Raw genomic sequence first — 27,330 nt, forward strand, 5'->3', positions numbered from 1 at the left:
ATGGCTGAGGCCCTGGCTCAGAGCACACTTAGTGAGACCCCATGCCCGGCAAGGGCGCTGGGGCCCTGGACTTTCCCAGGCTGCAGTCCTAGGGTGGAGGCTTACTCGGCACTCCTTCCCCAGCCCTGCCCACAGGTGGAGCAGGGTTCCCACGGGGGCATCTTCCTTCATGGGAGCATGGGTGAACCCCAAATGCCACGACTCCCAGTTCTGAGTGCTGGCCCGCAGCCTTCCGGGAGGGAGTAGGATACAGAGACTTTGTGGGGAGGTGACACTTGAGCTGGGCCTGTATTTTGGGTTTGCTCTGGATGCACAACCCAGTGCGCCTGGACCTGCGGGTCTGCTGCAGGCCTCCTGGAGGCTCTGGGAACTGGGCGTCCTGGTTGCAAGGGCAGGAGGGTGGGAGTTCGAGGCGCTGAGCTCCCGCTGGGTGCACCAGGCACTTTGGAGCTGTTCAGAGTAAGGAGTTGAGGTCACCTCCTGAACCACTCCTGGTCCCAAACTCCTGGTTTGGGATTTGCCAGAACCCTGAAGTAGGGGTGTGGTGGGGGTGGTAGTGGTTGGCTTCAATGCACTGTATTTGTGAATTCTTCAAACACAGCTTCTCCCTACTCCTGCAGGCTTTCAGGTGATTGACGAGGACAGAGTCCCTCCACTGCAAAGTGACTGAAGTTTGGAAACTACGTCCAGAACATCACAGTGTGTATTCAGCTGATCATCCTTCAGGCCTGCAGGTGGACAGCAAGAGCAACAGTAAGATATTAACTACTGTAGATACACTCCTTTCTTTCCGGTAGACCCACCAAAAGAGAATGGGAGATGAGTACTTGAACATTGGAACCAGTCAGCATGCTAGGGTGAGCTGCCAGTACTTGGAGCTCAGGAGTGGACAGGGAGAGCAAAACATGCATTGTTACTAAAGAGGACAGTTAGGCATTTTACTGTGAAAAGGGAAATCATTTAAAAGTGAGCAAGACACCTTAAGGAAATGTCTGTATATTTATTTTTGTTTATTTGCAAGGCAGAGAGAGCCCTTCCATTTATTGCTCATTCCTCAAATGTCTGCACCAACCAGAGCTGGGTCAGGCTGAAGCCAGGAACTCAGTATGGGTCTCCCACACAGGTGGCAGGGACTCAAGTACTTGAGCCATCAGCTGCTGCCTCCCAGGGTTCTGTTAGCAGGAAGCCAGAAGCAGAAGCAGGGCTAGGGCTTGAGCCCTGGGCATTCTGACTGGGATGTGGAAGGCTTTACCACTATGCCAAACACATGCTCCAGTAAGGTGTTTCAACACGTTTGCAAAATGTAAGAATGTGGTTTTAAATATATGCTCTTCATCTTAAAAATTTGCATAATCTTATATTCAGTTTCATGATTCAATACTTATTATTAAATACAAGTAACATTTAGATACATGCTTTACTCACCAATACAAACCTCAGTAATTTTTTCACTTTGAACCTTGAATATTAGCATTCATTCAGACTGAAGTTCACTCATAAGCTGGGAATTCTGACAAAGAGACAGTAGGGAAAAAATCTAGATGTGTATCTGATACCTAATAAGGTTCTGAACCTGATTGACAGAATCTGAGTAACTGTTCAGAGAGTGACTTCATACCTCTCCCCTCTGTAATGAGAAGACTGTGTCCTTTGGCCACTTTCACATGATGTTATGTAAATTTTACCTGAAAAGCCTTTTATAAATTCTGAAGTACCATACAGAAGCATATTATGCATTTCCATATGTGTGAAAAAAGGCAATGTCAAAGGCATAGCTATTCCAGAGAGAAGTTAGGAGGATTAGCTCAGTTTTTAAGTGTGTAAGTACCATTAAATATCAACATATTTGAAATAGATTTATATATAGAGTGTGGAGTTCATGATAGATATTGAATAAATGCACTCTGGATAATAAGCAAATATCAGAAATAATGCCACACCCATCAGTGTTTAAACTCTTCAGACAGCTCCATGCCAGGGAAGTGCAGTGATCCCTGTAAATTAACAAAAATCAATCTGTGTATACCCATGGAAGCCACTGGTTTATATGCAGTCTATACTAGAGGTTTTTGTGTTTAGTTAAATTACTTGATTTTTTAATGAATGCTTTCAGACTGATACCTGATGCTGAGTGGCAGACAATTTTTTCTGAAAAGTATGTGGTTGAGAAATATAAATATAAATCAGTTTATAATTTTTGTGTCTGAATATTTTTATGCATTGAGACAGTACCTGCAATATTCAGAAGACTTTTCCTCAAAAAGTTGCTACATTGATGCATCTTCATTTATGTATGTAATGTATGTTTAGGTAAAAGGAAGAGAGAGAGAGAGAGAGAGATCTATCTTTCATCTGCTGGCTCACTTCCAGATGGCCACAATAGCTGGGGTGAGCCAGGCCGAAGCCAGGACCCTGGAAGTCTGCCCCAGTCCCCCATGGGGGTGCAGGAACCCAAACTCTTGGGCAATCTTTGCTGCTTTCCCAAGCAAAGAGCTGGATGAGAAGTGAAGGAGGTGAGTCTCAAAGCAGTGCCATAAGGCATGCTGCTGTTGCAGTTGGCAACTTACTCCTTTGTGCCACAATGCTGGCCCTGGATTGATGACATATTGAAGTGCTGCCACTGGCTTTTGGCTAAATAGGATGACTTAACGTGTTTTCCACTCTGTGGAAGAGGAACAAATAAGGCAGTTGGTTGTAAAAGTTGCCCATGGAAACCACAGCCTGAGAAAGATGAATCAACTCACCTTGCATTTTCCACCTTGCATCTACACCACCCTTTTCTGGACAAACATCTGATTGTATGCCCTTGTGATGGAGGTTCTCAGGGTGCTGGAACTTTTTGTAATTTTTTAAAAATATAGATTAAGAAGAAGGCAAATAAACAAAAAATTACAAACTGCTGCCAATACCAAGAAGAGATTATTGAACGTAAAAGTTCACCTGTTGGAGCTAGCACTGTGGCACATCAGGTTAAAGCCCTGGCCTGAAATACAGGCATCCCATATGAGTGCTGGTAGAGTCCCAGCTGCTCCACTTCCAGTCCAGCCTCCTGCTAATGCACCTGGGAAAACAGTAGAGGATGGCCCAAGTCCTTGTGCCCTTTTGCTCATGTGGAGACCCAGAAAAAGCTCCTGGCTCCTGGCTTCTGATCAGCTCACTCTCTACCTCTCCATATAACTTTTTCAAATGAATAAAATATTTTTTTTAAAAAAGGTATCCTGCCATACTTCTTTCTTCCCTGTTAATTCCTAGGAATTAAAAATTGTTACGGGGCCAGCACTGTGGCAAAATGGGTTATAGCAACACCTGCAGCACTAGCATGCTCTATGGGCACCATTGCATGTTCTACTTCTGATGCAGGTCTCTGAAAACATACTGGGAAAGCAGTAGAATATGGTAGAAATCCTTGAGTCTTGCACCCAAGCGAGAGACCTGGATGAAATTTCCCTGACCCCTGGCTTTTTTTTTTAAAGATTTGTTTATTTATTTGAAAGAGTTACAAACACCCACCCACACACACACACACAGAGAGAGAGAGAGAGAGAGGTCTTCCATCTGATGGTTTACTCCCCAGCTGGTTGCAATGGCTGGAGCTGCGCTGATCTGAAGCCAGGAGCTAAGAGCTTCAAGTTCTCCCATGCATGTGCATGGGCCCAAGCACTTGGGCCATTTTCTACTGCTTTCCCAGGACATAGCCAGGAGCTAGATCAGAAGTGGAGCAGCAAGGACTCAAACCAGTGCCCATATGGGATGCCCATAATGTTTTCTTTAATTGGAGAAATGTTCCTTTGATAGAATGAGCATATGACCCCACAATATTCTCTACTTACTCATAATAGGGTCTGAGATGTAAAAGTCATGATTAATTTCTTAGAAGAAAATTTACATACCCAGAAGCAAAGAGTGAAAATTAACCTTTTGTTTTCTCATGAATGAATCAGAGTTTCAAAACTAATACTTAACTTGTATTTTAGAGGAGTTAATGACTTAACCATCTCTTCTATTAGAAATACTACGTTGTGGCCAGTGCTGTGGCACAGCAGGTTAAAGCACTGGCCTGAAGTGCCAGCATCCCATATGGGCTCCGGTTCTAGTCCCAGCTGCTCCTCTTCTGATCCAGCTCTCTGCTATGGCCTGGGAAAGCAATAGATGGCCCACATCTTTGGGCTGTTCTGAAGCTCTTAGCATAGTGAACATATATTAGATTCTCATTATTGAAATCTTTAGAAATGTCAGAAAGCATGTAACTTTCTTTAATGATCTGAAACAGAGATGAGATCCATAAGGGCAGAACTGCTCAGCAGCCACACTGCAGGAATATGTATCTTTCTGACGATATCTTCATCTGCTTCTTGCAGTTGCAGCTAGTCTATGAGCTCTTGGTCTGTTTTCTGCCCTTGGGAGGGCCTAGGGTGCTCTATATTGTCTGTAAGGATTCAAAATTTGTTGTATATTAGTGTCTAATCATAAAATTTCCAAAGTGACAAGCTGGATGTAATAAACTATTCCAAACTGCAAAAAAAAAAAAAAAAAAAAAAAAAAAAAAAAAAAGAAAATACAAACATGGTGTACTGTCTATAAATTACAGCGGTAAATCTCTATTATAGAGATACACATGTCTACACAATTCTCTGTTTCTTTCCCTCTGAAAGTCTACATTCAGCTCTCGATGGTACGATTACTTAGGAATAGATTTCATATACTTAGTTTCATAGTCAGTGAACTCGGAATTATTATTGTAGTATTGAGGATTGTACTGACTAAAACACTATGTTTATTCCATGTTAAATAACATCATCGTATCTTTGGATTCCATTTATCCTGCTACTGATGTATTCACAGGAGAGGGGAGGTGGGAGGAAAACCCAAGATCCATCAGGGTGGAGGAGGAATGTCAGAGGCTGTGGTTCTATTGTACTGCAGCTTGGGTTCTGGAAGAACACATTAATGGACCCAGATGGTTTGAAGCTAACTGAAGGGCTATGTTCTGTACAATTGTCTGTGGTGCTGCATTTTCATTTATGTAAAATTTATTTCCTTCAAGTAATATATTAATTTGGATGAAAATGAAGATGTTAAGGAATTTTCAGAATGGGTCTGTTTAACCCTCATTGGCTTTGTTTTTAGGCACTTAACTCCGAAAAGAAAAGATAGAAAAATACATTTTGGGTTCTCTTCATCTGTACCACGGCACTCTTTGGTTAAGATTTGTCATTTTGTCATATTTGATTCTCTAGACTCCCTGAAAAATCCCCTACTTCATTAGATGGAGTCCGTGTCTCACCATGGCAGTGAAAAGTTTAAAATGTCCCAGCTGTGCATTTAGCTAGGTCATGGACACATGCCATGGCACTTGCCAGCCAATTGTGTCAGGGGCATCATCTGAATCAGAATTACTTGCATGAAAACAAGGAGTTGCAGATTCTTGCAGTGAAAGTGGAGAGGAGCAAGAGCTGCAGAACATTGCCAGGGTTGAATGTGCCATGGGATGCCATGTGGTGGCTGGTGTCTGGGGTGCTGGTTCTGCAGAAGATAGGGCTTATGGGGGCTGGTGCTGTGGTATAGCAGGTAAGGCTGCCTCCTGCAGTGCCAGCATCCCATATGGTCAACGGTTGGAGTCTAGCCTGCTCCACTTCCAATCCAGGTGTGCTGTGGCCTGAGAAAGCAGTAGAAAATGGCCCATGTCCTTGGACCCTGAACCCACATGGGAGACCTGGAAGAAGCTCCTAGCTCCTGGCTTTGGATCAGCTCAGCTCTGGCCATTGCATCCAATTGGGGAGTAAACCAGCAGATGGACGCTTCTCTCTCTCTCTCTGCCTCTCCTCTCTCTGTAATTCTGACTTTCAAATAAATAAATCTTTTTTTTTAAAAAAAGCTTATGCTTAAGGGTAGTGTTCATGGAAAATGTGTGGGACATTTTTCAGCAAGATTTTAGATGAATTTTCCAACCCCTGAACCTCCTAGAGATTAGAATAGACTTCTAATGCACAACTTCCACTTATGCTTAATTAGGTTTTTGTTTTGAATTGTTTTTGATGAAACAGCAAGGAATTCTGAGTTATAGACTTCCTATTTCAGAGACAGAAGAACACTGATGCCTGCATTTTAATTAAATAATGCCTATCACCCTTTCTTAAGCAACAAATGATCACAGATTCTCTCTTTGCTGCTAAGTAATGAGCATGGTGATTCTTCCCACCATAACCACCTTCCCACCTACACTCCCTCCCCTCTTCCTCCTTCCTCTCCTATTGACATGGAATGCCTTACATAGCTAGGCTGAACTTTTAATCCACTTGGCCCTAGGTGTTCATACACTTCAACTGTGTGTGATTATTCATATGCCCTTTTTATGACAAGGCTTATGTCAGAATGACAAATTATATATTCACCTAATACTGAGAGTCATCAAATTGATTTCTATTTTCTTCTCTCTTAGGCAGTTCTTGAGGGGCAGAAATATTTATTTTGTATATCATGTATTTATTCAACTAAAAGACTGACTGTCAAGATGCTGAGTTTTAGTGTCAAAGCAAATATGTTTCTAGACCCCATGAAGTTTACAGTCTGGCAAGAAAGAGCCATCTACCCAAAGAATATTGTTTAACATAGTAAATGCTGGGGTGAAGTCAGTGGATAAAGATTGAAGCATTCTTAATCTAGCACTAACTCTAATCCCATGATCTCTAATTGAGAGAAGTAATCAGAAACACAGAACTCCATGTTACCCAGTTATCTCTTTGAATTTCTGATTAAAAAATAAAACATATCAAACAACACACAAATACCTAGGAGTGCATAATATTTATATACTATCTTGATATTAAAAATAAGAAAAAATAACCATGAAATAATAGCAAATTTGAATCTCCTTTGTTTTCTAGACAAGTTATAATCCTATGTGGTTCTTTACAGTACATTATTACCATAAATTACAGTACATCATTACAGTAAATTATTACAGTAAATAATTACAGTAAATTATTTTTTGTAGGTACTCTTCATCTCTCTCACATTTTTCCATTTGATAAATCAGATTTTAAAAACTGAGACACAAGACAAAAGAAATATCTTTAAGCTAGTATTATATATTGATTGACATTCTAAAAAACAGTTATTTATTTATTTGAAAGTCACAGTTACACAGAGAGGAAGGGGAGAGAGAGAGCGAGAAACATCTTCCATCTTTTGGTTCACTCACCAATTGGTCACAATTGCTGGAGCTGTACAGCTCCAATGCCAGCAGCCAGGAGCTTCTTCTGGGTCTCCCACACAGATGCAGCTGCCCAAGGATTTGGGCCATCTTCCACCGCTGTCCCTGGCCATAGCAGAGAGTTGGATCGAAAGCAGAGTAGCCAGGTTCAACCTCCACCCATATGGAATGTCAATGCTTTACATGCTATGCCACAGTGCTGGCCCCTTGATTGGCCTTTAACTTAGACTTTTTAATGATATTAAAAAACACCGTATTTTTCTAAGCTCTTTCCATTCAGTTTCTATTTTGTAAACTCCACATAATACTGTCCCCAGAATTAATCTAAGGTATAAATGCTATGATATAAGGCATTTAACCCCTTAACCTGTCTCTTTGAATACGCAGCTATGTTAGCTCTGTGTCCATTCTTCTGTCTCTGTACTAGATGAATAAAAAGACAGTTTAACATGATTTGAAAAGAACTATAAGGGGTCGGTGCTGTGCTGCTGCTGCCAATTGGGGAGTGAACCAGCAGATGGTAAACCTCTCTCTCTCTCTCTGTCTCTGCCTCTCCTTCTCTGTAACTCTGACTTCCACATAAATCAATAAATCTTAAAAGAACTATAAACATCAATAAAACACAAATGAAAATTGTATTCTCAAAACTGGATATTAAACCATGCCTTCTACACCTCTGTTAAAAGCTACATTCTATCATAGTCATTTATGATTTCTAGGGCCAAAGTAGTAAATAAGATTTTTCTGGAAGAGACAGAGGTTATGAGGGAGCCAGGATTTGGGGTCAGTTAGCAGCAATGAGTGTCACTCTTTCAGATTTGATTCAGCAAAGGAAGAAAGCAACTGATCCCTGAGATTTTGGTGGGGGGAAGGAAAGGAAGGAGGGACTGAATAAAAGCAAAGGCCCTCTGGTTGTGGGCACCCACCCCTGACTACAGCCTTTGGGAGGGTCAGCTGGTGTCTCTAGGGATGCTGCGGCCTGGACTCCATTTCCCAGAGTTCCCAGGAGCTCGGATGTATTATGCCTTCTGAATGCCTGTGCACATGCGCGTGCTGCTGCCATTCCCTGGGGCCTGAGTTGGACCAGAGGGAGTTCATTCCCTGATCAGGGTCAGCCCTGGGGGCTGTGCTTCTCCTTCTCTGGCATTTACTGCATCTCCTGCTCTGCACGTGCGATCCCAGGGAGTTCCCAAGTGCTCACCCCAAGCCTGCCTCCTGCTGCTTCTTCCCTCTTCATCATTCACCTGTGGGTCCCACTTACCAGGGAGTCTCTTCCCGCCACTCCCCGAATCGCTCCCCGTGTGTCCAGAAGAAAGGGTACTTGCTCCAGGGACTTTCTGCTGCAGGTTTGGCATGCAGGAAGGGGCGGGGACACGTGTGGGAGAAGGGTGGGTGCCAGGGAGCCATAGATTATGGCAGCTTCCCCCGAGGTCAGGACTGGGACCCGGGCTGTTCTGTCTGCCACCTCCACTTCCCAGGCTCCCAGTGCCTGGAATCTCTCCTGCAGGACCTCACCCAAACTGTCCCTAATGCGCTTTTTTTTTTTTTAATCTTTTATTTAATGAATATAAATTTCCAAAGTACGACTCATGGGTTACAATGGCTTTCCCCCCATACCGTCCCTCCCACCCACAACCCTCCCCTTTCCCACTCCCTCTCCCCTTCCATTCACATCAAGATTCATTTTCGATTATCTTAATATACAGAAGATCAGCTTAGTATACCTTAAGTAAGGATTTCAACAGCTTGTTCCCACACAGAAACATAAAGTGAAAAATAATAGATGATTTTTTTTTTAAATCATGATGAAATCAGATCAGACCTATTGTCATGTTTAATCCCAGTGAGAGTCAAGTTGGGAATTGATAATTTCTTTTTTTTTTTTTTTTCAGAAGATCAGTTTAGTGTACATTAAGTAAAGATTTCAATCGTTTGCACCCCCATAGAAACACAAAGTGAAATATACTGTTTGAGTACTCGTTATAGCATTATGCCTCAGTGTACAGCACATTAAGGACAGAGATCCTACATGAGGAGTAAGTGCACAGTGACTCCTGTTGTTGACTTTACAAATTGACACTCCTGTTTATGGCATCAATAATCTCCCTATGCACCAGTCATGAGTTTCCAAGGCTATGGAAGCCCCTTGAGTTCTCCGACTCTTATCTTGTTTAGACAAGGTCATAGTCAAAGTGGAGGTTCTCTCCTCCCTTCAGAGAAAGGCACCTCCCTCTTTGAAGACCTGTTCTTTCCACTGGGATCTCACTCACAGAGATCTTTTTGCCAGAGTGCCTTGGCTTTCCATGCCTGAAATACTCTCATGGGCTTTTCAGCCAGATCCGAGTGCCTTTAGGGCTGATTCTGAGGCCAGAGTGCTATTTAGGAAACTGTTGAAATCTTTACTTAATGTATGCTAAACTGATATTCTGTATATAAAGAGAATCGAAAATGAATCTAGATGTGAAGGGAAGGGGAGAGGGAGTGGGAAAGGGCAGGACTAAGAGTCAAAGGGAGCACATAAACAAGTCTAGTATCTGCTAACACTAACCGATAGAATAAATAAAGGGGAGAGTGATCCAACATGGGAAGTGAGATACTCAGCAGACTCATAGAATGGCGGATGTCCTAAATCGCACTCTGGCCTAATGCGCTTTATTTAGTGGTTACAGGAGAGAGGGGGCAGCATTCTGGGAACATGCACACGCAGGGAAGGAAGGCAGAAAGACTCCAGCTCTCCACAGTTAAATAAGCTGGGTTCCCACTGTGGGTGGTCTCAGAATGCAGTCTGGCCAGGCCTCTTGATGTTTCCTGGGCTGGTTCCTGCAGGGTGGGGCTGGGTGGCCTTCAGCAGGGAGCCTGGGGCAGCAGAGGGGTGGGCAGGAGGATCTGACTAGGATCTGCCCCACTGCTCTCATCCTGCACCTCATCTTCCTGGTGGGGAGCAGTGTGAAGTGTGCATTGATCCCTCTCATATTAATTATCAGATTTTTCCAATGTGGAATTTGAAGCTGTTCCAGAAACCTGGGGTGGGAAAACTCCCTTCTTTCAAACAGGCACAGAGACAGTGGAGGATCCAAGGAGTTTCTATTAATGGCCCTAGGCTCAGCTGGAATGATTTCCTGAGAATTGAGCATCAAATTCAAGTTTCTTAGCTGTTACAGCATTGGTGGGTTTAAATGGCAGCCTTCATGACTTAGGTCCACATTTCCAATGGTCAGTGGGTCCAGTATGTTTGTAAAAGAGATGCCGGGGACAGATTTATTAGGATAGATTTATGACTGGAGTTTACAGAAGCAGAACTTAGGACATCTTCCCTCCCTAGATAAGATTTCAGTGGGCAGCTGTTTCACTCGTTAATTGTGAGCATCCACTTTTAAAGGTTTGTGTTGGATGTGGTCCACTTCTCTTTCTTTGATGATGTATTTGGCTGCTTTTCATTTTCTGTCTTCAGCTATTTCTTCTCCTGTTAGCAAGGCTGTCAACTGTTTTGACCTGCCACTGATCCCTTTGCAAAATAAGAAGGGAACTAAAATTAATGCAAGTCTACTGTGTTGTCAATAACTGGAGCTACTTTTTTAAAGATTTATTTATTCATTTGAAAGAGTTACACAGAGAGAGGAGAGAGAGAGAAAGAGAGAGAGACGTCTTCTGTCCGATGGTTCCCTCCCCTATTGGCAGCAACAGCTGGAGCTGTGCCAGTCTGAAGCCAGGAGCTTCTTCTGGGATGAAGCTGTTTTTTAAAATAATTATTTATTTATTTGAAAGGCAGAGTTACAGAGTGGCAGAAACAGAAATCAATGGCTGGAGCTGTTTGGATCCAAAACCAGAAGCCAGGAGCTTTGTCCAGGTCTCATAGGTGGGTGCAGGAGATGAGTGATTTGGGCCATCTTCTACTGTTTCCCCAGGCCACAGCAGAGAGCTGGATGGGAAGTGCAGCAGCCAGGATCCCAACCGGCACCCATATAGGATGCTGACACTGCAGGCAGTAGCTTTACCCACTATGCAACAGTGTTGCCCACTAACTGGAGCCCTTTTAATCTGAGTTTGCATAAAGTGGAGAATTACAACATCATAAATACAGATAAGCAACATCTTTTTCTCTGCCCAGTACTTTACAGTTACCCAGTAATCCACTGAGAATCTTACTTTCCACACTGTGTAATTAAGAAGGCCAGTTACTTGTCTTATTTTGGGTTCTGTGGTTAAACCCATGACATTTTTGAAATGGGAGGATATTAGTTCTACAATTTCATAAAGACTGCTCTGTGGAAGCATCGATAGAAGTTATAACTGTGAGAGTGGTAAGAAAGAAGAGGGGAAGAAATAAGTGCCCCTTACTCCACACAGAGATGTCCACAAATGGAGTAGAAGATGTGCCCTTGAAAACTATGGCTGACTTTCTGGGACAAACTGTGTTTGAGTGCTTCACATGTTCTGATAGAAAGGTGTTGCCACCAGGTTTTTAGTATATTTTGTTAGTTAGTTTTTAAAGATTTATTTATTTATTTGAAAATCAGAGCTACACAGAGAGAGAAGGAGAGACAGAGAGAGAGAGAGAGAGAGAGATATGTCTTCCATTAGGTTCATTTCCCCAGATGATACTACATCATTGTGAACTTTGCTCAGTTCCTGACCTATACCTTTCCTTTAACCTAGTACTTTGCCATGTAGTAGCCCATGAAAACAGCAGACTGCATAAATGAATGAATATTTGGAGGGTTGTGATTTCTTAGAGGAACATCATGAGACAGAAGGAATAAAACAAAACAAAAGTATCCTCCGTATATAGAAGATATACTGTTTTTGCAAGCTATAGAGAAGAGGAAGAAGAAGGAAAGTAGTGAGACTGGAAAGGTTGTGGCAAAGGTAATAGGCACTAGTCAAGAATTCAACAAGCCCATTAGGAAAGTATTAAGGATTCTTTACTTCCATGTAGACTCTGCCCTCTAATGGTGAACAGGGTCCTCTAAACCCACTTGTTGCACAAATGAAAACCCAAGCATTGTCTTCTCCCACAGATGGAGTCTGCTATTGGTTTTGATTTACATTTCCCTAATGGCTAGTGATATTGGGCATGTTCATCTATGTCTTGACCATTGAGATTTCTTCTTCTGAGAAACATCTATTCTGATCATTGCCCATTTCTTACGTGTACATTTTGCTTCTTGTTTGGAGTTTTTCCGGTTCTATATATGTATGTTCTGGCTATCAATCTTTTGTCATAGTCAGAGTTTTCAATGTTTCCTGCCATTCCGTCCATTGTATCTTCACTCTGTTGATTACTTTGTTTTGAAGATGTATCTTAATTTGATATGCTCAAATTTGTATATTTTATTTTTGTTACTTGTGCTTTTGGAATCTTACGCAAACTGTTGTCTCTGCTAATGTTTTACAGTTTCTCATATGTTTACTTAGGTTTTGGGTTTTTTTTTAACATACATAATTTTATTACAAAATTTTTTTTAAAAAAACAACACAGAATGCAACATCCTAACAAAAAATCCAAATTTACAAATGATACTAATTCCTACAACTTTGCTGTGCTACCATACACAAGTCAAGAAATTAAAGAAACCATTAAATATTTAGGAACATTCAACATCAGAAGCTTTAAAATCTAACTGTATGTAGTAGCCCCTCAAAAAGCTACAACCTGCATTTTTTAAAAAAAGTATTTTCTCTACAAAGAATCTTATCAGCTATACAAAAACCTGTACAGTTTTTTTATACTGAAGCTAATATTGAGCTGCACTTGAATTCACATTCTTAGCAAAACAACTGCCTGAGCACACACGCACACTCCACACTCATCATTACAGGATAGCCATTTATTCTTCATCTTCATCCTCTTCCTCATCATCTTCATCTTCTTCCTCTTCCTCTTCTTCCTCCTCATCTTCAGGTTCATTCTTTTTCTTTGAGCCTGTGGGCCTACCAGGGCCCTTCTTTCCTGCTTCACTTTTGCCCTTGGCACGGTATGCAGCAATATCCTTTTCATATTTCTCCTTTAGCTTAGCTGCTTTCTGTTCATATGGTTGTTTATCTTTGGCTGACTGTTCAGACCACATCTCACCCAATTTTTTTGCAGTGTCCCCAATGGACAGGCCAGGGTGTTCACTTTTGATCTTTGGGCGATGTTCAGAGCAAAAGAGAAAGAAGGTAGATGGTGGTCTTTTAGGAGCATTGGGATCCTTTTTCTTTCCCTTCTTATCACCCTTGGGAGGAACGTAATTTTTCATCTCCCTGTCATAACGAGCTTTATCACTTTTTGCCATATCTTCAAACTTGGACTTCCTTTGCAGACATGGTCTTCCATCTCTCCGAGCATTTCTTAGAGAATTCTGCGAAATTGACCGAAGAGTCAGGGTGTTTCTTCTTGTGCTCTTTCTTCCCGGCACGTCTGAACGAAGAAGGCATAGGAGGACATTTTGCCCCTTGGCTTGTTGGGGTCTCCTTTACCCATGACTACGGAACGGCGGCCACCTGGTGCGAGTTGTTCCTCAGACTCCCGCAGAGCGGCCAGATCCAAGGGCATTGCTTCCTTCCCTCAGCTCCGGCGTGAACTCAGGATGTGAGGGCGATCTGGCTGCGCCATCTGTCACCCCATTGATCGCCAGGGTTGCTTCGGCTGATCTGGCTGGCTAGGCGGGTGTCCCCTTCCTCCCTCACCACTCCATGTGCGTCCCTCCCGAAGCTGCATGCTCGGTCGAAGAGGACGACCTTCCCCGCTAGAGGAGGACTGGTCTTCGGTCAAGGGTATAGGAGTAGCTGCGCTCCCCTGCTAGAACCTCAAAACAAGCTCTCAAGGTTTTGGTTTTATATTTAGACTTTTAATTAACCTTGAGTTGCTTTTACATAGTGTATGAGGTGTTGGGGTATCTTTTCAGGCTTCTACATATGGATAATCACTTTCCTTTAAGCCATTTGCTAAAGGGATTCTTCTTTCTCCTGTTTGTTTTCTTTCCTTTATTAAATAGGGGTTGGCTGTAGAAAAGTCAGTTTATTTCAGCTGCCTATTTTTTCCATTGAACTATGTGTCTGTTTTTCCAACAGTGCTAACACTGCTTCTATTTTTTTTAAGATTTCTTTATTTGAAAGGCCAGATGCTTCTTCCAAGTCTCTCATGTGGGTGCCAGCACCCAAGAACATGGTCCATCTTCCACCAATTTCCCAGGTGCATTAGTAGGGAGCTGGATTGGAAGTGGAGAACCTGGTCTTCTAGCAACAACATATGGGATGCATGCACAGCAGGACAAGGCATTAACCTACTACACCACATCATCAAACCCTTCCTTATTTACTTCTGCTGTGATCTTTCATTATTCACTTTTCTACTGCCCCACAACTTGACTCATTCCTTTTTTTTTTTCTGGGTCCTGGAGGATGGTAGTAGGTTGCTTCTGGGATATCTTTTTTATGTTAGTAGATACTTGGTAATCTAAAATCATAGTTTTTAGTTTCTATATTTCTCTGCTAATCACGAGGACCTTCTAGATGACAGCAGAAAATGCTGGCAGAAATGAGGATATATTAATTTGCTAAGAAAATACCACAGAGAATATGATTTAAATCATGGAATTTTACTTCTCAGAGTTGTAGAGCTTGAAAATATCAGATCAAGGTGCTAATAGGCTCGATTTTTCCAGAAGCCCTTCTCCGATGTGACAGACACATCTATCATTTGATCTGCTTAAAAGCACTTTCTTCAGGTAGAGTCATGTTGGTGGTTAGCACTTCAGTGTTTGAGTTTTAGGGAGGCACATTTCAGTCCACAACAGCAAAGGGGCCCTGTGGTCTACTTCAATGACAGCCATCTCTGCAGAGGATAGAAAGTTTGAAATCAGCATTAGGATTTCTCACAGTATTACTGTCAGTGCTATCTCCATCAAATGTGCATTCATGTACACACAAACAAAACTACCTGTACACATAAACACATTCAACAGTGGAAATGCCTGATGGTTGTATACAGGTAACATCAATATAATAATCCATAAGATGGCCTATTAGCAGACATTAAAAGAGAATTAGAAAGAATGACAACAAAATCTGCAATTACCTATATTTATGTCTATATGTATGATATTCAGTATTTATAGTTGCTAAAAGATGAATACTGATGTGTGGGAATAAAAGCTAAACCTTACCTTGCAATATTGCAGCCTAGTCTACATGAAAGCTGTCTTCCTAAAACCTTTCCCTGGGCCCACTCTGTGACATAGTAGATTAAGCATCCACCTGCAGCACCAGCATCCCACATGGGCACCAGTTTGAGTCCCTGCTCCTGCACTTCCAATCCAGCTCTTTGCTAATGGCCTAGGAATGCAGTGGAATATGCCCTGAGTGCTTGGGCCCCTGCACCCATGTGAGAGACCTGGAGGAAGCTGCTGACTCCTGGCTTCTGGCACCTGGCTTCAGATCGGCCCAGCTCCAGCCATTCTGGCCATTTAGGGGTGAACCAGTGGATAGCAGACCTCTCTTTCTCTTCCTCTCTATATCTGTCACTCTGCCTCACAATAAAGAAATACATTTTTTAAAAACATTTCCCTTTTTAAATTTCTTAATTGTTTTAAAGATTTATTTATTTATTTATTTACAAGTCGAGTTACAGACAGAGAGGAGAGCCAGAGAGAAAGAGGGAGGTCTTCCATCTGATGTTCACTCCCTAATTGATTGCAACTGCCAGAGCTGTGCTGATCCGAAGCCAGGAGCCAGGAGCTAGTTCCAGGTCTCCCAGATCAGTACAGGGGCCCAAGGACTTGGGCCATCTTCTACTACTTTGCCAGGCCATAGCAGAGAGCAGGATCAGAAGTGGAGCAGCTGAGTATTGAACCGGACCCATATGGGATGCTGGAGCTTCAGGCCAGGGTGTTAACCTGCTCCACCACAGCACCAGTCCAACATTTTAAATTTCTGATACTCTAAAGTAGCAAAGGACTGCATTACATCTAGGAAAGATGTATTTAAAAATTATAAATCTAGTGCATTTTAGCAGAAGTCCTAACAAATACTTCTGATTTTCTCAACATTATGTATAAATAAATGATAGAATGAGTCATTGTCAGATTAATAGAAGGAGTTTGAGAGGATTGTCTCTCTTTCAATTGTGTTGAATAGTTTGAGAAGCATTAGTTCTTTAAAATACTTGTAGAATTCAATAGTGAGGCTGTGTGATCCTGGACTTTTCTTTCTTGGAAGGGTCTTTATTACTCATCCAATCTCTGTCTTGGTTTTTGATTTGTTTAGCTTTTCTATGTGTCTTCATGACTCAATTTTGGTATATTGTGTATGTCCAGGAATCTGTTGATTTTTCCTCTAGGTTTTCCAATTTGTTAACCATCACAACAGATGCCCGCATCATATATTGCAGTGTTAATCTGAGTTTTGGGTACTCCACTTCCAAATCAGTTTCATGTTAATATCCCTGGGAAGAAATGGATAATAGCTCAAATTCTTTCCTTCTTGTCATCTAATTTGGAGAACTGTAACCTCAATGGGGACTTGAAACCTGGTCTTGCACAGTTGTAGCCATATAGAAAGTGAACCAGCAGATGGGATATCTCTCTGCTTCTCTTTCCTTCTCTCTTTGTCTCTGTGTCTCTCTGCCATTTTTTATCATATTAAAATATTCAATTACTTATTTGAAAGAGTTACAGAGAGAGGGAGAGACAGAAATCTTCCACCACCTAATTCATTTTTGAGATGACTTTATTTTTTTTTCTATATTGTTATTCTTTTTTTTTATCTTTTATTTAATGAATATAAATTTCCAAAGTACGACTCATGTGTTACAATGGCTTCCCCCCCATACCGTCCCTCCCACCCACAACCCTCCCCTTTCCCACTCCCTCTCCCCTTCCATTCACATCAAGATTCATTTTCGATAGATGACTTTAATAGCCAGAGTGTGGCCAGGTTGAAGCCAGGGGCTTTTCCTCCGATGTGCGTGGCAGCATCCCAGCACTTGGGCCAACTTTCCCTGCTTTTCAGTCCATTGGTAAGGACCTGGATCAGAAATGGAATAGCTGGTACTTGAACTGGTGCACATACAGGATGCCAATGTAACAGATAGCAACTTTGTCCACTGCACCACAACCACCAGCTCCTCTTTCTGCCTTTCCAATAAATAAATCTCTTGAAAAAGAATTTAAGGTAGTAAAAGTCATCATGACTGAGCAATGACAAATTTATTGAAGTGATCGACTTTCTTAAAGGTCTATTTATGAATTTGAAAGGCAGCACTAGAAAGAGAGAGTGGGAGAGATGGATCTTCCTCCTGGTTTGTTCACTCCTCAAATGGCTGCAGTGACTGTGGCTAGGCCAGACTGATATCAGGAGCCAGGGGCTTCTTCCAGGTCTCTCACATGGGTGCAGGAGCCCCAATATTTGAGTCACCCTGTGCTGCTTTTCCAGACACATTAGCAGGGAACTGGATCCATTTGGAGCATTAATGTCTATGATACTCTCCTTGCAGTTGAAGGATTTAGAATCCATTTCAATTATGGGTGGGCCAAGTACAACAGCTCCCAATTGTCCAAGGTTTGGATTAGATGGGTTCTGAGAAATTTTGTTAAAATAGTTATTAATCATAACTCTGAGCTTAAGCTTTTCTTACCAAATTTTCATGTTTGCTGATGTTTATATCTATGGGAAAATTGGGTCTCTGGATTGCAACCAATGAAAGCATCCAGACTAACAGTAATAAGGTCAACAGTCAGCAGAATGATGTCCAGCTGAACTGAAATAGCTTTTCTTATTTGGTAGAGGGGTTACCTCCTGCATTATACTGACATACTGACATAGAGAGTAGATATTGGAGCCTGTCTCTTCTGCCAAATGGAGAATGCCGCATTTTGATCCATCATATATATAATATATAATAATATATATTATATATTTCTATACATAATATAGAATTACATATAATTATCATAAATATATAATATATAATTATATATAAATATTATATATGAATTTATTTATATATAAATATATAATTATTTCTGATCCAGCTCCATACCTATGGATTGAAAAAGCAGTGAAAGATGGTCCAAGTGCCTGGGTTGCTGCCACACACATTGGAGGAGGAGCTCCTGGCTTCAACCTGGCCACACTCTGGCTATTGAAGTCATCTCAATAATATATATATATATAATATATATAATAGTTATAATAAATTATATAATATTATCTGTTTATAATTATTATATATTATATAATATATTATATGATAAAGCATAATATATTTTATATATGAATATATTTATATACATAAATATATATAAATAAATGTAAATATATATATAGAGAGAATTTATTTACGTATTTGACAGGTGTACTTACAGACAGTGAGAGGAAGAGACAGAGAGAAAGGTCTTCCATATGCTCATTTACTGCCCTAATGACTGCAATGTCTGCAGCTGGGCCAATCTGAGCTAGGAGCTTCCAGGTCTCCCACATTTTGGCAGGGACCAAAGCACTTGGAACAGCTTCTACTGCTTTCCCAGGCTATTGCAGAGAGCTGGATGGGAAAAGGAGAAATGGGGACTAGAACTGGTGCTCATATGGGGTGCCAGCACTGCAGGTAAAGGATTACACCACTGCACCACAGTGCTGGCCCCAGTCTATCCTTTATTAAGGAGATCTCAGTAATCATGTTCAGGTATTGCTGTCCTATATTCATGGCCAAAGTCCTAGCAGGCAACATGGTTTGGAGAATCGTAAGCACAAGGTGTGTGGGAGACTTCATTTCTCATACAGCACAGTTAATAACAAGGTTCCAAGAGGGGAAATTACTTGCATCATAGTCTTTGAGAACTAATGGACAGCACAGGTGATCTAAAGAATTTAGAAGGTTTGTGAGCCCCTAGAGTGAAAAAGTCACAGGGAGCACAAGGACAGTGGCTAGAGTTTATTTTGATGGATTTTAGCCCCTTTCATTGGAGGGAGGCCTGAAGAAGCTGGACTGATTAGTAAACCTCAGAAGTGTCTTTTCAATGTGAAGGCAAACTGAGACTGAGGGGTTTTTGGAAAAACGTTGAACAAAAGACATTTCCCACACTTGGTTAAGACACATCATTTATCTACTGATTTTCATCAGATCTGTTAACATTAAGTATAAGGTACAGGGGACATGGTGGATGGCATATAGCAATATGATTTTAGTAATATATCATGAGGTGCTTTTTTTAAATGGATTTAGCAGGTAAAATTGGGCTACCTAATGGGATGTAGCTGGAATAATCACCTTTTTGTTAAATAAATCTGAGGTAATAAATGTTAGTGTATGAAGACATTGAGTTTTCTTTTATTGGCCTTCTTGGTTATTTTAATCTGGGATCTGCGAATTCTCATTTTCTTTATTTTATTCCTCATCATGTCGGACCAACTCTGCTGCTTTGGGGATTTTTTTGGTACATCTGACATTTGGAAATTTAGACAATAGTATAGTTAAAATGAGATGTACCAAGTAAAGTATTTATTTTTATTCTGATACATATTTTGGAATTCTTCTAAAATTCCTATTGAGTATCCTTGTTAAATTTAGTTGCATCCCAGGTTAAGACTTATTGGAGGCAGGCTCCATGGCTCAATAAGCTAATCCTCCACCTGCGGTGCAGGCACACTGAGTTCTAGTCCTGCTGGGAGAGCCAGATTCTGTCCCAGTTGCTCCTCTTCCAGTCCAGCTCTCTGCTATGGCCCAGGAGTGCAATGGAGGATGGCCAAAGTGCTTGGGCCCCGTACCTGCATGGGAGACCAGGAGGAAGCACTTGGCTCCTGGCTTTGGATCAGCGCCATGTGCCAGCCGCAGCACACTGGCGGCAGCGGTCACTAGGGGGCAAACCAACAGAAAAAGGAAAACCTTTCTCTCTGTCTCTCTCACTGTCCACTCTGCCTGTAAAATAAAAAATAATTTTTATAAAAAGACTTATTGGAGCCACTTTAGTGATTATACCCATGAAACTTTGTTAATAAATGCAAATAGAACCTGGGAAAATTGATGTATATCTTATGCTATAGAGACTTAAGATTGAACATCTTTTTTTAATCTTTTTTAATTATATAATTTAAAAACAAATTTTAGATTTTTTTTTTACTTTACTAAGTCACAGCTCTGGCCCCATTAATATGACTTAACAATGTTTTTTCCTCTCAGACTTATCTCTATTGTTTCAGTTAACTGCATGCCTTTTCATTACATTCAGATTCTCTCAGCTGTCAAAGTTTATTCATCTTAATTCTGTTGTTCCTATTTCCCTCTCTTTTATTCTGTCCCTAGGCTAATTGAGGTCATGATTCTCCATTCCTTCTGTGTGGTGTCACAGTAGGCTTGAAGTGTTCTTTTTCTCTTCTGATTTCTAAAGAAAGAAATTATGTATTCCCCCAGTTTAGATATTTTAATAATGCACTCTAAAACAAAGGTTAAATGTTCTTAATTTGACAAGAATTTTCGGGGCCAGTGGTGTGGCATAGTGGGTAGAGCCACCACTTGCAGTGCTGGCAGCTCATATGGATCCAGATCTCTGCTATAGCCTGGGAAAGCAGTAGAAGATGGCCCAAGTCCTGGGCCCCTGCACCCATGTGGGAGACCTGGAAGAAGCTCCTTGCTCCTGGCTTTGGATTGGCACAACTCTGGCCATTGCAGCCAACTGGGGAGTGAACCAGTGGATGGAAGACCCCTCTCTCTTCTCTGCCTCTCTCTGTGCAACTCTGACTTTCAAATAAATAAATCTTTTAAAAAAAGAATTTTTTCTAATTTTAGATTTGTTCTACTTCATTGCCACTTCAGGGTGTGTGTAAGGAGTGCATATCCAGTTTTTCTATTTTGGAATTTTGGGATTTTGTATTAGCTCTGCTGTGTATTCATTTTTCTTGAGCATTGGTGATATCTTCTCCTTAGTTGTATTAAGAGAGAGAGCAATAGCCCTCATGTCTTTTTAGGTAAGTAAGACATATTAAAAACAGAGCATTCAGTATACATTCATAGTATTTTGACTTGTTCAATTGATTTTCCTGACCTCCCTTGGATATTCTTGGTCTTTGCTGTACAACTTTCTATACTCATTAATTCTTTGATATTCCCAAATCCAGAAAATGAATGACTCAACAGCTGTGTTCCTGTATTTGCTGGGACTCAGGGTAAGAAGCAAAGTGGAGGTGTTCAGGAATCTAAAGTTACATGCTACATAGCAAAGCACATCATTTCCTATACAAAGTGACTGGGAAATCCAGAATCTTTTGCACACATATTGGATCCTGAACTATTACTGGACTATTCAGTAAGATTTTAATGTATTTATTTTCTGTGTGTGTGTTTGTATTTCTAAATAAACTCTGCTGGGCTACTTAACATTAAGATGTATTGCAGAATTCTTTCATCAGTTTTTACTTTTAAAAAGTTTCTCTTTCAGTTTTATGGGAGAGGGTAGAAGTTTTCTGCTATGTAACTGAAAATTCATTCATTCATTAAAGTTAAAAATATTTGTTGCAAATTGGTAGAATACTATTAATTCTCATGTGATTTACATGAAACTAAATACATTCTCTATTTTGTTTTGCTTAAAATTTCTGCATGTGTGGACTTCTTTTTTCCTTCTTGCCCCAAATCCCTTTGTGTATTGGGATGGCAAATGGGTTTTACACTGGACAAAACATGTTATTTTGGCAAAGAAGTACTTAGCGTTCCTGCTTCAAGTATTCAAATATTGCATTGGAAATCAGTATATTTGTTTACTGTACAAATGTCCTTCATACAATTTTGTAATCTTCTGGGATGGGAGAGGAAGCAGGAAATAGGAGGATTATGGGTTTGAGGGATGTTTTGGGGGAGGGGAAGCCACTGTAATCCAAAAGCTGTACTTTGGAAATTTATATTTATTAAAAAAATTAAACAATTTTGTAATCTTCATCTTCCTTTTTATTTCATCCTTTTTAAAAAAAGATTCATTTATTTTACTTGAAAGTCAGAGTTACACAGAGAAGGAGAGAGAGAGAGAGAGAGCAGTCTTCCAACCGCTGGTTCACTCCCCATTTGGCCACAATGGCTGGAGCTCTGCCAATCCAAAGCCAGGAGCCAGCAGCTTCTTTTGGGTCTCCTATGCAGGTGCAGGAGCCCAAGGGCCTGGGCCATCCTCTACTGCTGGATAGTAAGTCTTACTTGCCTAAAAAGATGGATAGTAATTTGAGTAGCCAGGACTTGAACTGGCACCCAATTGGAATGTCAGCACTGCAAGCCACAGCTCTACTTGCTACTCCACAGCATCGGCCCCCTAAATTCTTATGAGTATTGCTACACGATTGGAATTTATAATTGATAATGCTGAACAATTGAAACTGTCTTATTTACAATTGTAGGACTGGATATGGCAGTTTTACTTGAAGTAAATTATGTAGCCTGCTTATTGTATGATTTTCGGAAAAGCATGTATTTATATATAACAGCAGATCTGTTAATCATTTAAAAGTGAATTGTCATGATTACCCAGATGTAAAGAATGCAATATGTGCTAATGAGTTAGCAGTCACAGACATTTAGAATTAGAGGGATTTTAGAACTTTTTCAATACTGCAGTTTTTATGAAAAACTAATAATTTTTTTTATTTGACAGGTAGAGTTATATACAGTGAGAAATCAGAAAGGTCTTCCTTCCATTGGTTCAGTCCCCAGATGGCTGCCACAGTTGGAGCTGTGCCCATCCAAAGCCAGGAGTCAGGTGCTTTCTCCTGGTCTCCCATCCGGGTGCAGGGCCCAAGCACTTGGGCCATCCTCTACTGCCTTCCCGGGCCATAGCAGAAAGCTGGACTGAAAGAGGAGCAACCAGGACTAGAACACTTTGCCCATAAGGGATACCAGCACCACAGGTGGAGAATTAACCAAATGAGCCACGGCGCTGGCCCCCGATAAATTTACTCTTAACAAAATATCAAAATATCTTATTTAGTATAAAGTTAGTAGTGAAAAGAGACTACCTTGTTGAACACAGAAATTTGAGATTATATTTCTTGGTATTAATTTGCATCTTAAGGCTTATTGCCTAGTTTATTTCAATATTTCAATCTAATATTACTAATAATATCTTGTACTTAGTGGTTCACTGTGTGCCAGACAATATTCTTTTGATTTTTTAAAAGATTTATTTATTTATTTATTTGGAAGTCAGAGTTACACAGATAGTGAACAAGAGGAAGAGAGAGAGAGAGAGAGGTCCTCCATCTGCTGGTTCACTCCCCAGATGGCCTAAAAGGTCAGAGATATGCCAATCTGAAACCAGGAGCCAGGACCTCTTCAGGGTCTCCCATGCAGATTCAGGGGCCCAAGGACTTGGGCCAACTTCCTACTGCTCTCCCAGGCTATAGCAGACAGCTGAATGGAAAGTGGAGCAGCCTGGACTTGAACCGGCCTCCATATGGGATGCCCCCACTGCATTCAGTGGCTTTACTAGGTACACCACAGCACTGGCCTCAAGACAATACTCTAAAATGATACATTAATTATTCCCAAATATTGAAAAGTGGCATGGTACACATTTGAATGTGTTGTTTTGTACTAGTTGTAGAAACAGTTTAAAATATATTTAGATTTAAAAATGTAAGCTTTGATCTAAAGGTTTACTTTCCCTTAAGGTGCCTGTTTGGAAACTGAGAGATCATTGAAGTCTCAAGATAGAGTACAACTGATCTTATCCAAGCCTCCTTTATCACATGAGGATGCTAAATGCCAAGCCCAGAGAAGTAAAGTGAACTGTTCAAGGTCACATAGGTAAGTTGTGGCAGGGATAATTCTGTATTAGCAATAGGTATCCTGATACATAGGCCACTGTTCTGTCAATTTTGTACTCCTTCTGGAGTTAAAGATTCTAAGTTGTGGAAAATTGAATTTGGAAATTTAGTGGTTGCTATGTTGTTATGGTGAGAAATTTCTGTGTATAGCTATGAGTTGCTTAAATTTTATTCAATATATTTTTCTAGTATGTTTGCTATTTATTTGAAATGTATAACAAGTCGCTTCATCTATTTGCCAAAAGAATTTTTTGAAGTTTTTTTATATTATTTGAAAGTCAGAATTACACAGAAAGAGAAGGACAGGCAGAGAGAGTGGTCTTCCATTCACTGGTTCACTCCACAGTTGGCCTCCATGGCTGGAGCTGTGCCAACTGGAAGGCAGGAGCCAGGAGCCTCTTCCTGGTCTCCTATGCAGGTGCAGGGGCCCAAGGACTTGCACCATTTTATAATGCTTTCCCAGGCCATAGCAGAGAGCTGGATAGGAAGTGGAGCAGCCAGGTCTTGAACTGATGCCCCTATGGAATACCAGCACTGCAGGTGGCAGCCTCACCCACTATGGCACAGTGCCAGCCCTTGCCAAAAGAATTTATAGAAGCTATTCCATATATACACTTCACAATTATTTAGTTACTTGACATGAACTATCCCTGCATATTTGAAAATTTTGAATGGTATCACTTGGGTTTTAAGAATGTTATATTTTAGGTCTCTTAATATTTTTAGTGATGATGTTTTAAAGGCCCTTTCTGTTTTAAGAAAAATGATAAGGATTTTGTTTTACAATGGCCATAGTATTACTACTTAAAGCAATAGATTAAATAACACTTTTAAACAAAGTCATTTAATACTGAATTCTAACACACTGGTATATTTTAAAGTGAGAAACCGGATTTCTTTCAGATATTCTAAAGAAGAATGATAATCAAAATTGAAGACATCTACAGTTTTTAATCACTTGTTTTAAATATTGGTCATAATGGTCCAATTTTGAGTTTAATTTTAATTAGCTTTTAAATGATTCAATATGTTTTATAGAAAAAATTCGGAGAACATAATTTTATACTCAAAATCCCTCCCTTCTTTTTCCTTCTTTGTCATTTTTTTTAGCTTATGAAATGACATTTTCAGTTTACATTACATTAAAAAGGGTTGTTGAATCAAGGGACAAGTTTAACAGGCAAAAAGCAAAAAGATCCTAATTTAGAGGGAATACAGACAATGGCTCTAAACAATATTTGAATATCACATCTAAACAATATTTGAATAAATTGATAAATATTTTAATTTCTCCTACTAAAATGCTCAAAGTCTTTAATTATTTATCAAATATTAGTGCAAAATTATGGATTTAAATGATCCCAAAAAGTGATGAATTTTTGTGTAATAAAGTCCAATTTTTGTCAAGGCTTTTTGACAGTCTCACAGAAAACTTATGTTTGTGAATGGGAGAATAATACCAAAATATCCATACTACCAAAAGCAATTTGCAAATTCAATGCAATCCCAATCAACATACCAACGATGTTCTCAGAGCTAGAAAAAATGATGCTAAAATTCACATAGAAACATGAGAGATGCTTAACATCTAAAGCAATATTATAAAGCAAAAAAAAGCTGGAGACATCACATCATATTTTAAGACATATTACAGGGGTCAGCACTATGACAAAGCAGGTAAAGTCACCATCTGCAGTGCCGGCATCTCATATGGGTGCCAGTATGTTTCCCAGCTGCTCCACTTCTTATACCCCTCTCTGGTATAGCCTGAGAAAAAAGTAGAAAATGGCCAAAGTCTTTGGGCCCCTGCACCTGCATAGAGACCTGGAAGAAGCTCCTGACACTTGGATTCGGATCAACAGAGCTCCGGCCATTGTGGCCATTTGGGGAGTAAACCAGTGAATGGAAGACCTCTCTCTCTCTCTGCCTCTACCTCTCTGTAACTCTGCCTTTCAAATAAATAAACTGCAAAAAAAAAAAAAAAGAAGAAGTGTTAGCACTGATATAATAACAGACACATAGTTCAATGGAAAAGAATAGGTAGCATAGAAATAAACCCAAATTTCTACCAGCAACTCATATTTAACAAAGGAACTAAAATGAACTGGAGAAAGAAGAATCTCTTTCACAAGTGGTGCAGAGGAACTTGATTATCCATATGTAGAAGCCTGAAAAGAGACTCCAACATCTCTTACACTATGTGAAAGTGAACTCACAGTGAATTAAAATCTAATCATAAGACCCAAACCCAAGTAAACATAGGGAAACTCTAAATATTGTCAACACACAATAGCTTTTGGGTAAGATTCCAATAGCAATAGTCACAAAAATAAAAACAGAGACATTTGAGTATATCCAACTAAGATACTTCTTCACAACAAAGTAAACATCAGAGTGTAGATACAATGAACAGATGGCAGGAAAAATTAAAACTCTGAATGTTTACAGATTTCCAGAACATTTACATGAATTGGAAAAACTCCAAAAAATACAGTGAAGAAACAGGCAAGGATCTGAATAGACATTTCTCAGAAGAAATGTACATGGTCAAAACATGTGAATATGCCCGATGTCACTAGCCATTATGTAAATATAAATCAGAACACCATATCAGTCTCCAACACCTGTGGGAGAATACAACACTCAGGTGTTTGTGTGTGCAGCAAGTGGGTTTAGAGGACCCTGTTCACCTCTGGAGAGCAGAGTCTACAGGGAGGTAAAGAAACCTTACTGTGCAGGGGCATGCTAATCTTCTCTGTATCGTTCCAATTTTAGTATATGTGCTGCCGAAGCGAGAAAGAGATGAAAAGAATTTATCTCAGCTAGTCACTAATATTCAAGAAACAAGGTCTTCAGGAAAGCCAACTCAACTGACATTTTCATGTCATTGTTAAATAAAGGAAAAATTATCTAGGTTCAGCAATACGTAGTTTATAAGAGAAAGACTACAGAGTAATTTCCTTGGCATAGAAATAACTTTGTCTTTTTTTTTTTTTTTATCCATGAGGGCTTGCTATCACCACCACACACCCACATCCCATATACAAATGCCTGGCTTGAGTGGTAGCTTCTCTGCTTTGAGGCAAGTTTCTGCTAGTGTGCACCCTGGGAGGAGACAGAGGATGGCAGAAGTGCTTGGGTCCCTGCACCCAAATGGGACATCCAGAATGAATTCCCAGTTCCTGGTTTTGGCTTGGTCAAGCTTTGGCTATTGCAAGTGTCTGGGGAGTGAAGCAGTGGTTCCCTCTTCCTGTCACTCTGCCTTTCAAATCAATAACTGTTGTTGGTAATGACTAATAATGATATTCACTGATTGTCAAATTTTGAATCTATTAATT

General features: G+C 40.4%; 1 long non-coding RNA gene and 1 pseudogene across 1 annotated transcript; one reads left to right on the forward strand and one right to left on the reverse strand.

Moving 5' to 3' along the window:
- LOC149120924 (uncharacterized) lies at window positions 1–27,330 on the forward strand. Its single transcript, XR_016225515.1, has 4 exons — window positions 1–135; window positions 621–753; window positions 23,837–23,972; window positions 27,000–27,330. It is a non-coding gene; the product is annotated as an uncharacterized LOC149120924 (long non-coding RNA).
- Window positions 26,724–26,791, reverse strand: LOC149120925 (U6 spliceosomal RNA; annotated as a pseudogene).

The sequence above is a fragment of the Oryctolagus cuniculus genome, chromosome 18, assembly GCF_051225735.1.
Source record: "Oryctolagus cuniculus isolate XC-2025 breed Fujian yellow rabbit chromosome 18, ASM5122573v1, whole genome shotgun sequence".
Classification (NCBI taxonomy): Eukaryota; Metazoa; Chordata; class Mammalia; order Lagomorpha; family Leporidae; genus Oryctolagus; species Oryctolagus cuniculus.